Raw genomic sequence first — 14,334 nt, 5'->3', positions numbered from 1 at the left:
CGATGGATTTTCTCATCAGAAAAGTGCTGCAGAAGTATCTTCAGGACCCAGCATACCAGTGGAAGCAGTGACAGTTTTTATCACACAGTCTCTTTATTTATCCAGCTTTCTGAGTGGATTTGCAGGTTTGATTGAGCTCTGGGTTGCTATGGCTACTCCCTTAGCAGTACCTGAGCCAGCTGTAGTCAAAATATAGCCTAGGAGATGTTTATATGAACTGCAGCCAGTGCAATTAATGCAAGGCAGACCTTTTTGAGTCATGATTGAACTGTGACTAAAAACACAGTATGGGAAGATTATTATTTGGGACTTGCAATTCTGTAAACACCTCTTGGAAGATGAAAGCTGCAAGATTTGGTTCATTTTTCTTCCCGTTCTATATCAGGTGGTCCAAAGAGCCAGTCCCTGCTTGAATGCAATATACTCTGCAGGGAGATACAATAATGTAGCAGGAGGAGCATTAACAATATTGCTAAGGTACGCACCTGGCTCTCTGTGTATTTGCTACGGCTCACACTTTTTTTTTAACTTCTGTTTTTTAGAGGTGGCTTCCTATAGCATTCCCTGCCTGGTCTGTTTTGTTTTCAGATGTCCAGGGGCATTCAAAAAGTAAAACAATAATATTACATCTGAAACCTATAAAGCTTGGAATCAGATGATTTTATTCAAGGCTCAGGTTGGCAGGACAAATTTGCTCACATGCACATATCTGAGTAGAAGCAAGAGTCAAACTCAAAGGTATTTTGGTTTTCTATTTTTAAGTATGCCAGAGCATTAAGGCAATATTCAAAACTCAGAGGACAAAACGGGGGTTTTCACCACAACAGCAAAATGTACTATTTAAGTCTGAACTTTAAAACCTCTTTTGCAGAGCCTTCTGCCTCCCTCAAGCAGACTCACCAACTTCAGCATTCATTCTCAGGAGCAAGGAGTGCCCAGCTGGCTGGGCATCTAGAGAGATGCTTACCTCATGAGCCAAACCAATTTCTATGTACCCTTTTGTCGTGGTGGCAGAACTTCAGGTTGCTCCACAGTTATGTGTATATTATGGCAATGGACAGGCATGAATGAGTGCAGGACTCTTGGCTTGCAGGCTAGCTAACAGCCAGGATGGAAAACATGACAGCTGATATTGTTCGAGATCCCTGCTGCAACATCAGCACAAATTACCCTGTGGTTAAGCACGCCATCTCAGGAAGGACAGGACTGTTAATTGTTTTTCAAAATAGAAAACAAATTTAAAAAAAAATCTTATTAAAAGATGGAGTGCAGATAAAAGCCATTACATATAGTAGTTATAGAAATGTATATATACAAACAAATAAATAGGAAAGTTCTATCTGGTGCCATAACTCTGTGTTTATGTTACTGGAGTTAGTCAAGAAACAACTAAAGTGCTGAGGAAAATAAAAATTTTTGCTTTTTTCTTTGAAAACCACTAAGCGGAAAAAAAATCACCCTGACCAAAAATTCTTGACTGGAAATCTCAAACTAACAAACATTCACAAAGACAACTTTGTCCCAAGATCAGTGGGAACTTCTGCTGTCTCCTATAGATATAAACACAAGACGAGAACTCATACTTTTCAAAACAGAATGAGACGCCTGACTTATAAAAGTACATCCCTATATCACTTCCCCGCCTGATTCCCATGACAGTTTCCTTGGATGTGTAATCATTCAAATGGACTGCCCTCTCCTAAAATGCATTTTTCTATCTGATGTTGCTTTCCGTACTTTATTAGCTATTTTTCTGATGCAATAAAAACTCACATTATAGTATTGTAGAAAGCTATTACAGCGTTAATGTCTTTGTGCTGTGTCTGGTTACACTGCAGCAACTGTGTTTTAAAAGATGAGGAACTTGCAGTGTATTACTGCTCTGAAGATAACCATTATTATTATTTGTGTTATATTTACTCCTAGAAGCCCTACTGTGATCGTACTAGGCAGTTCCAAAATCCACAGGATGAGAATAGCGACGCTGAGATGCTCTTCCCATCCTAACACACAAAGCAAACAAAGGCAGAGAGGCAACTCAGACACGGAAACTAAGCTAGCTTCCCCAAGGGTGGTACCTGTAGGAATTAAAACACATGTCCTCACTCAGCTACAGCTCTTATCCAATAAACGGAGAAGCATCCTTGCTTCTGCTCTATAGCTTGATTTACTTTTGCTAACTTGTATTCAGAAACCATTTATCAGACCTTTAAGTTTAAATCAAATAGCATGCAGGGTACAGATCTGTCCCATTGGAATATGTTTTTTAGTCATCAAAGGTTGCAAAAATGTTCAGAGAGGCTTCAGTTCAGTCATTATAGCAGATGTGAAGAGAAGTATGTGTGCATAAAATAATCTATATGAGAAAAGGTCTTGTGGGCATTTGCAGTTCTGTATGTTTCAGTGCTACCTGGTTCATTCTTCTTTCCATATGGAAATTAAATCCTCAGCGTAACCCAAAATGTGGTAAGCAATTTTACTGTTCCCATGTCCACCAACTGACCTGCTTCATGATTTGAACTAAGACACTTTAGCTTACAAAGCAATAGTCACCAAAGCAAATTAAAACTGAATCCTATTTCAGGAGCAATTTAGGTTCACGGGAATCTAATCTCTGCTGCAAGTCAACAGGATGCCCATTCCTGCTTCACAGGAACATCAGTTTCTGAGGGACTCTCATATCTCTATGTCTACGTACCCTCATCTGTACAAGGACAATAACGTCTTTGAACATTTCTCTAAAGCACTAAACAATCTATGAAAGTATCATCTAAATGTAAACTAGGTGCAGAAAATCATAGGCAGATGCTTCTAGGCCTGCTAGAGCATGTGTGTGTATGCATGTGTGTTTCAGATACTATCTTGGTGCTTTCTAATGCTGGCAAAGTAGGATCTCAACTGGCCTTTTCTGAACAGTAAAAAATGACATTTACACAGCATTTTTGCTTGGCTTAAAGATATATTCTGCACTCAGTGTGCATTTAGGTTTTATTATTAACTCTATGGAAACTGCTAAGCTGAATAGAAAGACAGGTTTGATAGAGAAGTTCACAGAACAAGAAAATATTTCTCTTCAAAGATTAATCAGAGTGAAAATTAGGTGATGAAAGTAAAAAGGCATGTGGAAAGGATCAGAATAATCTCAAGTACATTCTGCATCTTCAAAGAGTCCCCAGAATGTAATAAGTGGAGTTCCTGCTCTCCTGGAACAGGAATAAGCTCAAAAACATATTATAGAAAGAATGGGATTTCCAGAAGATTTCATGAGTGGCCTAATTCCTTTTCCACTGAGCATTGATCCTGGTGAGACCAGGTGGTGTCCCATGCAGAACACTCTGGGGAAACATTCCCATTTTACACCTCAGCAAATACCAAAGCAGAGAGGCGCGGACAGCATGAGTACCCTATAAATAACAATGGGTTATCTTGATGAGCCTCTTGCACCAAGGAGTAGCTGCCACGGAGAAGCACATGAGGGTCAGTGCTGCCGATACCAACATCTGAGAAGATTTTTAGCCTAGAAGACTAGGCTGCAAAAAGTTGTCACTCCTCAGCTCTTTTCCCTCACAGCCACGTCTCCTGGCCCAGATGGAAGAGCACTCCCTGCACTTCAGAACCGGGAGGGAAGGAACAGGGATACTGCGAGTAGCCAGCGTTCTCCTGAGTTTCATCAAGCTCTGTTTCTCCCCATCATGTATAGCAATGGAAAATTACTCCTCCCTTCAATATTCATAGCAATCCCTTTCTGTTTAATAACGTTTAGCAATCTCTTTCTGTTTAATTTATAGAATGGACTCGACAACTTAACTATCTTCTCCCAGATACTTGCCCAGCCCAGAGGCCTTGGGCAGCAGTATTCCTCAGGACATGGTCTCAACCAAAAACATATATTAAGACCCAATTTTTTTGTATGCTGAAAGATGCCATTATTAGTCCTCTCTAGTAACCAGCATAGGAAGTGCTGCTCAAGCCAATACACTGTTCCTTATGTAGTGAATCAGTGCCTTTCTCCCTCACGTACACTGTTGATCTGACCAGCTGGGACATTACAGTGACACAGATTAAGATGGAGCATGCACTTCCAAATGTCTGTCATTTAGCACCCAGTAAAATAAAAGTGTTCAGAAGCATTTAAAAATTATTAAAATTACTAGTATATTTCACAAGATATCTGTATCAAATAATTGCTAATAATTTGTTCAAAACTGACTCAGAACTGAATTAATAATTTAACACTAATAACTTATTTAAAGAATTTAGCCTCTTTGTCTTTTTCTGGAATGACTTCTCAACACTTAACCTCTTTTTTTGTCCAGGCAAGGATCTTCAAATCTGTCTTTGAAATTACTTGAAATACTTCCCTCCCATGAAATGTTATTACTTTACAAGACTGATCTTATACGGTCTATTACAAGTATTTCATACTAAAAATTCAAGTATTATCAAGAATTATGATGGGTGAAATGTATTAGACTTTTGTTTCTGTTTCCACATTGATTATCTTTCTTTTCACTGTAAGGAGTGCTTTAGAAAAACACTCAAACTCTGCATTTTTCAGGGACAGACAGCAGCAGAGAGGCCAGGGGGAGCAGATAATTGGCTATTGGAATTTGGGAACATATCACTGCTTTTCCTTTCTGGATACAGAGGATTGGCTGAGATGGCATTGCTAGAAAAAATATGCTACTGTAAGATTAGAGCGTTTGCAAGAAGATATGCACAGCATTTTAGATATCACAGTTTTTTCCCTTCTCACTGCAGGAAAATAGTGGTAAAATCAAAAATATGTTGAAATCACTGAAATCCCTCAAGTCTTTCAGTTAACTTCAGAGGGCTATTGATGTTATCTGAGGTGCCAACACATGGAACTGCTTAACAAATGTTGACATTTTAAGGACAGATACTGTATAAATGCTGAGTATTACACGTGTAATCAGCTTCACTTTGAACAGGGTCACAGAGGAATTAAAAATAGTTTTCTTTCTTTAGTCAGTCCTTAGTAGTGACAAGTACTTAAATGAGCTGAAGAACAGAGGGATAAAGGGAAAGTAACCAGAACCGTGACCTTTACGTAATTCACCCAAAGGACACCCTGGCAGAAGATCCACAAAACAAGGAATCTGTGATCCACGTGGCTTCAGTCCCAGCTGAAGTCTCACTGTATAAAGCGGTAGACTATAGACACAGCACTTGCTTCCGAAAGAGAAGAAAATAAAACTAAATAGCAGCCATCATTCCTGGTTCTTAATGCCTGTCTGGTATTAATTTCTCCCTGCCAAAAATGGCTGATCAGCATAATACCTACTCTGTTTTGCTAGAGATTTAAGTTTTGTATAACACTGCTAGACTGGGAGGACACTGTGCTTCAACACTCCCTTTGCTAATTATTTTAATGCAACCTGAATTAAAATTTTGCTCATTAAATATTTCTAGAGATGAGCTTGAGGCATGGTGTTTGGAGCTGGGTTTCTCTAAAGTTTAGGAGACATTGCATCCAAGGTTTTAATGCCACTAGTTAAGATATGGGACTGAAGATAACTGCTGATGAACTGCAGTGTCTTAAGAGAATCATTTTACCTTTCTCTACCTCTGTTTCTCCATTTGAAACTGGAGATAAAGACAGTGGTACCTTCCTTTGTAATGTAGTTTGTGCAGTTTGAGTTTGGCTCCTGAAAATTATTCAGTGTTGTTCTTAGATCCACTTATGAGAGCACTCTTGTCTGGCATTTTGGAGTTGGTCCATTTTTAACTTGCTTGGTTTTCTAAGATCTAATCAATTACAATAAATATTCAACTCTTCAGGTAATTAGGATGCCAGCCAATACAGTCAGACCTACTGGTACATGGACCAAAAAACAAAAACTTCACACCACATATGCGTATTACTTCACAAATAAGTAAATAATTCACAAGCAATAACACAAAGTATATAGGATGCCATCTTCTTTGCCTAAACGTATTGCAGCCACAAAAGTAGCAAGAAATCCAAGAAAAAAAAAATAATTTTTCAAGGCTGGCACTTACTAGTCTAGATGCTTACTAGAGCAAGAAAGAATTCCCTAAGCCCTTGCAGAGAGCTAGAAATATCAGTTACCTGCATTGCAGTTCTAGGTCTCAAACAGTGCCTGCATTCAGCACAGAAAATACAGGTCAGGGAAGAGGCTGGACTTAGAGTTGGTCAACTTTACCTTGGCATGCAGGGAGAAATAAATTGCCTTTTCAGAGCTGCAATAACCTACATCCATTCATGCTTCTATCAGAAGCAGAAAGGTAGCAGAGCAGAGCTTGCATTTATCGCAGCAGCTCTTCCCGTTGTTCAGCCTCCTCTGAACAAGGCTCCTTTACCCTGAAGGCTCAATCTAGCCCAGAACCACTAAGAAAACATTTTTAGATTATGCTGTGGAATGATTTATGTTTATATACATACGGTGCGTGTGTGTATCCATATAAAAATCCGTCTGATGCCCATTAATCAAACATGCCTGTGATGGAATATAAAATGTATCGCTGATTGCAGCAACTCTGAAATGGAAGTTATCAGCTCTTTAAAATTAACTGAAGCCCTACTGCAGCAAAATGGCTGGCTAATTGTTTATATGCCATTAAGCAGGGGTTTTGTCAGCATGTAAAGACACAAATTCCCAAGTAACTACAGCCTGATTTCAGTGCGAGTTGGGCACCAGAGTGTCTCTGATGGAGCAGAGAACCTCAGGTACTTACAGCCTAAACAGACAGCAAACTCAGAAAGGGAGGAGGCAGCAGCCTTTATGATTTTAATTTATTACTAAAGGCCTTGAACAGCTCCCTGGAAGGGCAAGTGGAGCTTGGGAAGATTGTGTAGTACCTGCAAGGCAGAAAAGGAGAGGTTCTTCATAGATGAAGAAGAGCAAAGCAGCTCAGAGCTAGAACGTGCTCTGCACTGCTTTTTGTTCCTGCTCCACCAGAAAGCAATGAGAAGCAGCAGGTCATTTGTGAAGGTAGCCTGGAAGCAGGGTACAGAGAGCCATGGGGCTGCTGGGCACACCAGGGCTGGGTTAGGCGTTTCTTCCACCAGTACTACAGAAATGTCAGGTCTCTGTTCTCTGCAGGCATGCTGAAGTGAGCAAAAAAGATTTCTTGCCTGAATGTTGCTCTTTGTTGCAATGAGTAAATCTTTTCTGATGTGATTTATGAAATGACTGAGTGGGGACAGAGTGGAAAGCGACAGGCAGAAGCCGCTCTTTGCAGAAGGGCTTGGTTAAAGGACATTCTTGTGGGCAGCAATTGTGGAAATGCTGCAGCGGTGAAGAGGAGTTGGACCTTTTATAAGGGAGTGGAGTAAAAGAGGAAAGACAAAACAATTGGCTCTTTATTCTCCCTATTCCCCCAGTGCATGAAGGGTTACCAAGGAAAAAGAAAAAAAAGGATGGACTTTTTCAAAACCGTAGTGGTTTGGATTCTGTTCAAGGCTTGGATAAACCCATTCCTAACTTAAAATAACAAAACAATAGTGTCCGCTTGGCTCAGCTCCAGACTTTATGGATTTTTATTACCAGTGACTGGAGTTCAAGACGAGTGAATTGTAAATAAGGAGAAATGAAACACAATAAGATAGTCCCTAGAGATTTATCTAGAAAACATCTGGAGTTTTGGCACTAACATATAGAAATCTATAGCAATGGGAACCCAACGTATTACTGTGAAGGGTAGTAAGAAACAGCACAGATAAATGAGAAGTTAAGGCCTCCTATATATCACAATAAGATATTTCACCTCCTCTTGGTGGTGTGAGTTTCTAATACTCTGAAGTCTTGCCAAATATTTCATTGTTACATTATTAGATGTTCTTGGTTTACTACCTTTTGCTTTGTAAAGCACTGATTAAGTGTCACTTAATTTAATTTTTAAAAACATAACCAGATATCCTGTTCATTTAGCATATGAGAAAACAATATTGGAAACGTGGTTTTTTGCATTCCAACACAGATACTAAGATTTCATTCTCTTGCTAAAAAAATCTTGCTTCTGAAATAAGCTCCCCTTTTATCTTTGACATCAGATGCCACATTGGCATGCAACAGTATTTTGATCTTTATGAGTCTCCCTAACACTTGTATTTAGCCAAAAGGTCCTCAATTTGGGGGTCTCTCTCCTGGATTCCCCACTGAGTTTTTCATTTCTTTTACAATAGTGACATCATTGTTTGCATGTTGGGCTGATCTGGCCCCGTCGGTTTAATGGGAGACAGTTGAGGGGGGAAGCACTGGAAGCAAGGGGCCCTCCCAGAGCTAAAGGTAACCAAGCGTAATGGTATGCTCCACAACCCAAGAGCATTGTTTAGGTAAAAGAGTTTAAACACTGGCAGCACAATGACCTCGAGAGCAAAGGTTAAAGAACCTCCCAAAATTCAATCTGGGTGGTGTTCAATTCAGCAGGGACACATACCTCCTCACAGTCAATGTTTAACTGGCTCTGTTCCCCTTTTGCCTGGGATGCAATATCATCCTGTTTAAATTTAATGGTGGAGAATGAGCCATTCAACACCCAATATAGAGATAGTGTAAATACAATTATCTCCACACTACTGTAATTTTGAAATCCTGTGCTTCCCAATGTATTTTCAGAAAAAAATAATACACATCAGTGATTACCAACTATCCTGGAATAGCAGTAAGTTTGCAGGGTTACTCTAACTTTGGAGTTGTTTTTGTTTGTGGTTACGATCTTTCCTTGGCTAGCTGGGGGATTATTTAGATGGTTCACAGCCCCACAGTTTTTATTGCTTGCCAAAATAATGATCCTATGTTTGGCTAAATCTGCAAGTTCTTTTTAAAAATAATTTAGCCAAGAACAACTAAGCCTAGATGCTGCCAGTTGTGTCAATAACAGGCACAGATGGGTCTTTACTGAATAGTATTTTTGTGGGTGGTTTACACCTCACCAGGACCAAGCTGGCTGCTCAAATACACCTGGGCCATCCATAGACTCTCACATTGCCTGACATTAACACTGAGACACCCTTCTGCCTCTCTCGTATTTCCTGGCAGTCTTTTTCAGTTGTAGCCAAAGATGATACTTCAGGCCAGCTCTTCAGAAGCTCCCCACCGCATTCTGAAGAGGAGCCCAGCACCGTCGTGCTCCGCTTCTAAAATCTGACTACTTCTCCCACACGAGGGTTGACCACTTCTGGGAATCGTGCCCTGACTGAGGAACTTGGACACTGCTGAAGAATCTGGCTCTTGTGAGGACAAAACCAAAATTCCACCTGAATCAATAGCCCAGATCTCCTCACTCCCAGACACAGCTGGGCAGAAATCCAGGACTCGAAGTTTGGGCCTACTTTTCTACCAATCCTCTATGAATTTAAACCCTGCCCTCACAAAAGTGAGCTCAGCTTAATCTCAGATGTTATTGTGCAAACCCAGAGGATCTTTTGTATCTCACTGTGCAGTCCTGGAGTTCTCTGTAGCTTTGATTTGTCTCATAAATTTCAACTTACTTTCCATCTTCCATCATACTGTTTCTGGCAGTTCACTTGTATTTACTCCCATGTTCCTCATAAATTATAAGCCGCAGTATAAACCTTGAAATGTTGGGCTGGCACAAAAGAGTCGGTGAGGTTCAGCCATCTCTTATGGATCAACTTCTCATACAGGCTCTGCTTTCACATATGAAGCACATTGGATGTGAATGAATAACAAGAACAGATTGTTCTCTTTAACTGTATCTTCTTCATGCACTGAGCCAGGAGAAGAAACATTTAAGATGCCAGTTACAGGGCGCTGCCCTCCTACCCAATATTTACCACACTGCTGGGTGGTCGACCTCTGCCCACTCCTTTGCCCTCCACTACAGGTGTGGATAAGGCAAGTGGTGAGCTAGTGCCAACTATGAAAGCTTGGAAGACTTGGACACTCTTGAATGCTGCTGTCTAAACAACAGTCATGCAAGCAGCCTTTATCCTGGGCTGCTTGCTCACCACAAATTCACTTTGCATCCCTGCAGTGGTGCAAAGGGGCCTGATCCAAAACCCATCCATGTCAGGGTGTCCTCTGACTTCAGTAGGTACTGGACTGGGGCCCCAAAGAGGCCTAGTATCCAGCTGAAAAACCCTCCATGCACCCACCAGTTCAAGGTCCTCACCGAAACTGAACCAACATACAGGGTTCAGTACTACCTGAATTTCCAAACACACAAAATATGATTACAGTGATAGGGCCTAGCATCTGTAACATTAGTTATGCTGTTGTCCTAGCAGGCACAGTGTTAGGGTTAAAATGCTGTTTCTGATCCACCAAGGCCTAAGAGGTTTGGTAAGATCACATAGCTTCTTGGGCCACTTCTTTCTCTCTGTGCTGTTCTTAAGTAAAACATAGAAGCAGATACCTGAACTGACTCGCCAGGTTCAACTAATCAAAACAATCCTGGATTTCTCAATTCCATAACTGCTGGACAGGGCCAGCACTTTCTTCCCATTTTCAAGTCACCAATTAACCTGAGATTCTGATATGCATAGTAATAAAAAACCTTTATCCTACCAGTCACGCAAGAATGAGAATTTAGACAATGTAATCATGTTATAAATGGTATTCAATTAATAGTTAGCTAAAAATTATTCAAATGCTAATTCACAGACTGCAAAACTAACAAATGGGAAATGGACCAATTAAGCAAATGGACAGGCTAACAGTTGGCAAAGTACACAAAGTGAGCCCAACGACAATTCCATAAATTAATAGAAAGCTTCTAGGTGGACTGACACATAAGAAGTAGGGGAAATAGGGAGGTATGGATAATTGACAGTGTGCAATCAGAATACAGCTCTGTTACACGACAAAAGAAGGTCTTCAGGCAATCAAAGCCCATGGAAATCAGACATTATCCTTTGACACTCTTCACAGAACTCTGTAGTGACATTTCAATCACATCACTCTGATCTAACATGGCGCCACTCCATCAAGAAGATACTCACTTCAAATACAGACATTTTGGCTATGATCCTGCTATGCAAAAAAGTATATATACTTAAATCTGAATAAGAATGAAAGCCAGAGGAGCTGACTGGAATTAGAGCATTTGAGAAATCTGTTTAGACTCTATGGGAAAGTGATCATTTTGCTTTAAAACTAGCAAGACAGGTTAGCAGGGGACTCGCTGCATCTCTGAATCTAGTGTTGTTGTAGTCACAGCAGCTATGCGATAGATGTTTAGTTCTGAAAGATGTAAAGGGCATTGAGTCCATGAGTCACTTAATGTTGCCAGCACACTCTAACATGTCAACACATGTCAGTCTTACAAAGGTTCATTCACAAAGTCTACTACAAGGTTATCGTTCCCTGTGTCTTCCTACTAAGGACCTCATCTTGGTGTTTGTTCCTAGCCAGATTTTCTGTGTCACCTCTTAAGGAAATGATCTGATGTTTCACCCTCAGGCCAAAGTTATAAGCACCTGGAAATGGTTGAATGACAATATTCATCCTGCCTGAAAACGCTTTTGCTAAGTGGAGCCTTGATCCACAAGAGAAACACATATGTATTAAGGAACAGCAACAAAAGAAAGGATGCTTACCATATTTCCATCTCCCCATAGGTTAGAAACCTCTCTTCCTCTGTCTTTCAGTTTTTCCAGTTGTTCAGCCTTGATCAGAGTTACAGCTTCCCTAACAAGATCATTCACCTAAACTTTTCCCCTATTCAAAAACATCACACTGTATAAAGCAATGACTCCAAATGCATCTCTTTCACTACAATAAGATGCACTGAGCCGTTGGGACACTGCTATAGAAAGCTGTAATATTTTTTTTCTTTTTTAGAGAGAGGAAGGGAAAGGAGGGGACCTGCTCCTGTCTCCAAATCACAGTAACAGAAAGTTAATAGGTGGCAGCACAGAACTTCCAAACCAGCAAAACTGGCAAAACAAGAATGTCAGTTCCTTTCATGCTGTGGTTTCTTCAGCCTTCCTATTCCCTTTGAATAACAGCAATCCTGTTCATTATGCCAGAGCATGCAGTCTTTGCACTAAGTAGTCCTTGTAATAATCCAGTAGTAAAGTATTTTGCAGCTTGGAGAAATGGTTCATTTACTTGTAAAAGAGTCTCATGGATTCATAAACCTTCATCAGGAATTATCATGAAAGCGTAACAGGTTTTCCATGGTTATCATGTTGCATGAAATGTTTAGCCCTGCCTGAGACATGCTAGTGTGTAAGAAGCACAGATATGCCTCAAAGCAAAACAGTAAAAAGAGGGTTTTGTTTGCTCCCATAATTCTTGGTGTCTTATTTTTTTGGCGCACATTTACTTTTCATACTTCATTTCATTTCTAAGGATGTTGTAAAAGGACCTTGAATACTTTCCAGAGGCCATCTCTTGCCCAAACACCATATAGCCCCTATTTCTAAGTGATGAGTTACATTTCAGATTCAATCCTGATAAAACATAAGCATGATTTTTTAGCTTTCAGAATAAAGTACCAGTGACACATACGGAGACTTGTATTGGCCAGCTAAGGACTCCCTCTGGGAGTCCACAAAAACATTTGAGTGCTGAGTGATCCACAAGGCTTTCACCAACTACCTTAGGCACTCCAAAACCTGAAGTTTTCCAAATGAACCTCTTACCCAGCAATTTTACCAGGCACAAATAGTGGACCAGCCTCTGCAGATGCTGTTCTGTTACATAATTGTCTAATTCTTCAGCACTGCAGTGCCAGAATCATAAACCCAAGCCTTTTGCCTTCACTTCCTACTATTTGCTTCATAATATATGTAATTTAAGGTAACATCATCATTATTGCTTTTAAAGTTAAATGGGTTTTCCAAGGGTTACGGTTATGATCTAAGAACCGGAAGTTCCAGGTCTGAGACAGACCTGCATAATCCTGGGTTTGTTACTGGGATAAAAGTTTGTCCTATTCTAAAAAAGGAGCTGAGCACTTGGACTGTGAACTGGGGCCTGTCATGAAGAATGAGGAAAGATTAAAATTCAGTCCAGAGTCATGGCAGATCAGGGTGAGTTACAGGGCTCAGAGCCATAATTCTAACACATTCCCTTGTTCTGGCCTTAAAATCTGTGCAGCCACTTCCAAAAGAGGCCTTCCCACAATAGCTCAGCATCTCCAATCTTTGCAAGCACCCCAAATAAACAAAGTGATGCAAAACACCCAAACAATGGAAAAGGGTTTAGCCGGCACTGCTCATCTTTAATAATTTCTATTGATTGTGCAGAACCCTGCAAAACATCCTTCTCACAACTCTAACCAGAAGTCCCCTACCTTTAGTTGGGCATACATGCTCTGACAATAATTTAATCTGCAATGCAAACAAGAATGCCATCTACCCACATAACATAGTAATATATGTTTTTACTGCCCACTCTGATAACAAATGCAAAATGCACAGGCACACATACACAATTACCAGCCCTCAAGAAGCAGCTCAGAGCTTTGATTTCAGCTCCCATTTCTGGAAAAGGATCTGGTAGAAATCTGTTTTCAATCTGAACCACCATGTCCTGCCCAAATCAGCCTCTTTTACATCCCCACTTTTTTCATTTGACCCACAGCAATCATGTCAATTCAACTCATCTTTGATACATCTTTGATGAAAACCCACTGCCACTTTTGCTAACTTCAAAACTACTTAGCCAGTTTTTGTGTATATGACCAATGATGTGATCTTGTTTTTCAGGTATTACACTGATTCTGACTTTGTTTTGTCAAATCTTTTTTAGGTGATCCACAATCCAATAACAATAACTTCCAGAGCGACAGTATATACCGATGTTCTGCTCCTGGATCGTTCTCTTCTCTAATAAAGACTGATGTTATGCTAATCTCAATTGGCTTTACTCCCTTCCCTGATATATTCAGGTGATCCAGTGTGTGCTCACTGCTTCTCAGCTCTGTCTCAATAACAGCTGCTTCAGCCTCTTCTCCTAAAGATACAGCTTCATCTTCATATGGTGATATCATATACAAAACATTATAGCCAGCTCATTGCCAGTAGGATGAGAAGAGGACTTAGGCCAGCTTTAGGCTGTTACAGACCCAGTTGAAGACTGTGATGAACAACTCAAGCCATCTGCTCCCTGGGCCTACAAACTACCTGCACCTACACAATGAGAGATGCTCATATGTCTAGTCCGGCGGAAGTAAACGGGGTCTAAGCACAGGCTTAAAGTTAAAAACAGTGCTTACGGACTTTCTCCTGTGGAGGCCGTGGTTCTCGGGCTGAATTCAGTGGTGATGCCTGTGCAATCTAGCACGGATGGCATGACAGACGCTCTCCAAGGCAGCCTTACCCATCTTCCACACTGCACAGCAACATGTGCAGAGTCTGCTGTAACTGGGGCATCA

The sequence above is a fragment of the Apteryx mantelli genome, chromosome 1 (genome assembly GCF_036417845.1).
Source record: "Apteryx mantelli isolate bAptMan1 chromosome 1, bAptMan1.hap1, whole genome shotgun sequence".
NCBI lineage: Eukaryota > Metazoa > Chordata > Aves > Apterygiformes > Apterygidae > Apteryx > Apteryx mantelli.
Note: the sequence above shows the minus strand (reverse complement) of the source record.